The following is a 4,408-nucleotide window of genomic DNA, read 5'->3' on the forward strand; positions in this document are numbered from 1 at the left end:
TGTTTGCTTATGGATAATGTACAGCCAGATGATCACCCTTTCTCTGTGTTTTTTTTTTTTTTGTGTGTGTGTTATAATGATAAGCTCACTGTAAACTGCGTTATGCCTTGCATGAATAACTGAATCCAAATAATTCTGAATATGGTATTACAGATGTTTTTCACACTCCAAAAGAAAAAAAAGAGAGAGCTAATTTTCATTCTTCTCACATCTCAAGCAGGTGCATCCGCATGCAGGGCATGTACCTGAGGAGCGAGCATATACAGTGCTCCTTAAGGAAATGACAGTTGAATCATTCTCTTAGGTTTAATGCGATTCGAAGGCTCATAAGTCCCATCAGCTCTAATGTTTATCCGCTCGGACAGATGCTTGAGGCGTCGGTCAGTTGTCCCTCAGCGTGAATGGTAGCGTCCGATCTCCCTCGCACGCGCTCATTCAGCGCGCGCCTCTATTTCGCTTAATTAATGCAGAAGGTTGTAGAGACTCGCGATCTTACCGTGTTTCGCCGTGTGCGCATTTTAAGACAGCGGGATCCCTACGGACGGTCATCGTCTAACTGACTCTCCAGTCAGTGCTGTTTATCTCTCTGCGTTCGGCATTTTATCCGCTATCCGTTGCTTTCACGTGCAATGCTATATATTTAAAGGAATTGACAGTTATCTTAAGAAAAGTATCGACTCGTCGGCGTCGCGTTTGGAAGGTGCTCCCCGAGGGAAATAAAAGTTTCCTTCGGGAAATGAACAGGCTGTTCAGCGCAGGTAAGATCTTACATTTATATGTCAAGCTCTGTGCTCTTTTGCCAGCACGCGTCTATGTCCCCGGCTGTTTTTCTACACTTGTATGAATGCTGAAAATGCAACTAAACAACCATGTCGCTTCACTGACAAATCCTTTTGATTAAACTGACCCTGTCGTGTGATCTTAGTCGTGGTAATGTGGATCTCTCTCGCTGGTTTCATCAGCCTTATCATTTCTGGCGCTTGAGCGGAACGCCAAAATGACGCGCCGGACACATTTTTTTCTAGTTTGCAATTGTCTCTCGCGTCCGCTTTGCAGTTTTGTGGGTTTGAAAGCTAGATTGTTGAGAAACAGGCTTACAGTCCGTGACGGTCCGGTTTAAGGAGACGGCATTCCGACACTGTCCATCTATGAGAGCGCGCTCTCGGTGAATCGTCTGACCCTCTGCACCTATTTCCCTTCCGGCTATTGACAGCGACGCATAAGGTCATGTATCATCAGCAGTTGCAGAACATGCCAGAAATGGCTAATGGTGTAGCCGCAATTAGTGTATTATGCTCTGTTAAGGTCAGAGAAGGCACAGAGCACTACTTAGTGTTTCAGCAGGGAAAGCAGTGTGTTATTGACTCAATTTACAGCAGAATATTCAGTGTTTTGGCTCTCTTAGGTTGACTATTTTGCTGCTATGCACTTAAAGGGATAGTTCATCCAAAAATGAAAATTCTGTCATCATTTATTCACAACTCATGCTGCTCCAAACCTGTACGACTTTTCTCTGCTGGTTAACACATTCTGAAGAGTGTAAGAACAATGGATGGTGACTGAATATGTCAAACCTCAAAAAAAGATGCAAACGTATCTTAAAAGTCCACCTGAACTATATTTCATGTGCATGTGAGGAACAGACCAACATACAGTATGCGTTGTTATTTACTGTCTGAGCTTTCCATAAATCATGCATGAGAATACATGAAAGAAGTTTTGATGTCAGATGATTAATTTCTGATAAATGATTTGGTTAAAAATGGTGGAGAAGCTATGAGCCATGTTGCATGTTTTTGTGTAAGTGCTATAGATACCAAGATAGTGCTTTTTCATGGTTAAATGGAAGTCATGTGTCTAATGGATAAGTTAATCCAACAATGAGCAGTTTCCAATTTATGTGGCACGTTTTGCAGTGACAATTATGTGTTTAAATCTAGAATACCCTGTATTTGTGCACTTTCGATAGATGGATGTGTGATGGCAAAGAGCAAGCATTGATTCTTTTCATTTATCTTTAAAGTAATGCATTATGCACAGGTGCAATTTGTTCAACACCTAGTTTCCTTCAGAATGTTTAATATTGTGGAATAACGGCTGATTTAACGTTTATAACATGAAACAAACCTGCTACGACTGGCGGTGTGAATGGGAAAGGGATCGTCCACTTAAAAATTAAAATTGATTTAATTTTGATTTAAACTTGTATGACTTTCTTTCTTCTGTGGAATGTAAAATAAGATATTTTGAAGAATACTGGTAACCAAAAAATTTTCGGTTCCCATTGAATTCCGTTTTATGGACAAAAAATTCAATAGTAACCAAAACTTTTTGATTACCAACATCTTTCAAAATATCTTCTTTTGTGCTTCATAGAGCAAAGAAATCCATACAGAATTGGAATGACATGAGGATGAGAAAATGATGACAGAATTGACTCTTTAAGTACCGAATGTCCAACTACGAGGTTTAAAGAACCCTCCCATTCTCTCCCCCAAACGCTTGCTCAAGTTCTTTCTTTTTAGCTGTCTCAGAAGAAAGTGGAATGACTTTACTGAACGATTAAGAATCATAGCTGTTATCATCTCATGTTATACTATCTTAGCGTTGGCTGAATGCCCCTTACAATGTGACGAGTTCAAAGTAGGTGAGTTAATGTACTTATTGATATTGCTGCGCTTCGATATGAATGAGGCAATCAGAAAATAGATAGAAAAGATCAAGAGATGGAAGCTCCCTGCTGGGCCACTGACTTTCATCCGCTCGCGCTATCTCCCCCCGATCCTTCCCTCCGCCTGATCCAACTCTCGTGTACTGTATCTCTCAATTAGAGCTCAAAATCAACTGGACACCAAGTAGAGATCAGATAAGGGCGAGGAAGTGAGAATATGTGATGTTTGAACAGAATGAGTGAAATCTTCTTCAGTTTTCACAGATACAGACTAACAATCTGGCCAACTGCGTATTTGTGCCTTCCTTCCTAAAACCCACACGCAGTTTCAAGGGGATGAAGATTGGACCGATTATCCCACTATCCAGTTGGCACCTGCTTGATATTGCTGCGCTTCGATATGAATGAGGCAATCAGAAAATAGATAGAAAAGATCAAGAGATGGAAGCTCCCTGCTGGGCCACTGACTTTCATCCGCTCGCGCTATCTCCCCCCGATCCTTCCCTCCGCCTGATCCAACTCTCGTGTACTGTATCTCTCAATTAGAGCTCAAAATCAACTGGACACCAAGTAGAGATCAGATAAGGGCGAGGAAGTGAGAATATGTGATGTTTGAACAGAATGAGTGAAATCTTCTTCAGTTTTCACAGATACAGACTAACAATCTGGCCAACTGCGTATTTGTGCCTTCCTTCCTAAAACCCACACGCAGTTTCAAGGGGATGAAGATTGGACCGATTATCCCACTATCCAGTTGGCACCTGCCAGACATCGTTATCAGCCTCTTGGTACCTGGTGTGTGTGAAAGCCGACAGAATATTTAGATGTAAGCAGTGTATGTGTAGATAACTCTCAGCACACACACACACATACACACACATACTCTGAACGGCTAAACGCCGGACAGCCGTGCATGTCATACACAATCCCTCATCCTGGCCCAGTTGGCACAGTGTAACTCCAGCTAACATGGCAGAGCAAGCAGTGAAGAGCCGATCACACTTTGCAGTGCTCACTCTCTCTCTCAGTTAGTGTGTGTGTGTGTGTTTGTGTGTGGCCTTAACCCCCTTAAGCTCACACACTGGCTCGTTGCCTTCTTTGGGCCGCAAGCAGCACGGCTCTCTCTACGAACTCCAAAATGAGAGCAGATGCTCGACTCAACCCGGCTCTGCTGAGCATCTTTGCTGAATGTAAACTCCTTCTGTTTGCATCCCCCTGTACCCTGAAGCCTTGCTTCGTAAGACTGTTGTTTTTCACGCTTAATGTAAAGACATGTTAACAAACAGCAACAAATGTCCAACTTGTTTAAATATATGCTTTAGACTCATCTTCCTTCTTCTAGGTGAATGGTTCGTAAAGCTTCAAGGCCACCTCAGATCAAATCAGAACATCCAAATAGTCACACCAATGTACACAATGTCAAATCTAAATCACTTTGAGCTAACTTTGTACAACTTCCTTTCTTCTGTGGAACAAAAAAGAGAATATTTTGAAGAAACGGTATTGGTTACTATTGATTTCTGTTTTATGGACAAAAGTTTTGAGAACAGAAATATCTTAATTTACATTTTACAGGTTTGTGGTGACATGAGGGTGAGAAAATGACGACAAAATGCCATATTTTGTTAAATCATGCTCCTGCAAGAGTCTCACCAGTTTTGCACTGCAAATTTGCAAGTTGTTTAACATTTAAAAACAGACAAATAGCTAATGATGAACATATTTAGAATATATATA

At 41.4% G+C, this 4,408-nt stretch overlaps 1 protein-coding gene across 9 annotated transcripts in view; it reads left to right on the forward strand.

Annotated features, from left to right (window-relative positions):
- Window positions 1-390: 390 nt before the first annotated feature.
- LOC107707213 (teneurin-2-like) overlaps window positions 391-4,408 on the forward strand; it is a 312,784-nt gene continuing 308,766 nt past the window's right edge. For all 9 annotated transcript variants that reach the window (XM_016511148.1, XM_016511146.1, XM_016511150.1 and 6 more), the window contains exon 1: window positions 391-758. The gene's annotated coding sequence lies outside the window, so the exon portion shown is untranslated. The remainder of the gene's footprint in view (window positions 759-4,408) is intronic.

Source organism: Sinocyclocheilus rhinocerous, unplaced genomic scaffold (genome assembly GCF_001515625.1).
Source record: "Sinocyclocheilus rhinocerous isolate Xijiao unplaced genomic scaffold, SAMN03320098_v1.1 scaffold174, whole genome shotgun sequence".
NCBI lineage: Eukaryota > Metazoa > Chordata > Actinopteri > Cypriniformes > Cyprinidae > Sinocyclocheilus > Sinocyclocheilus rhinocerous.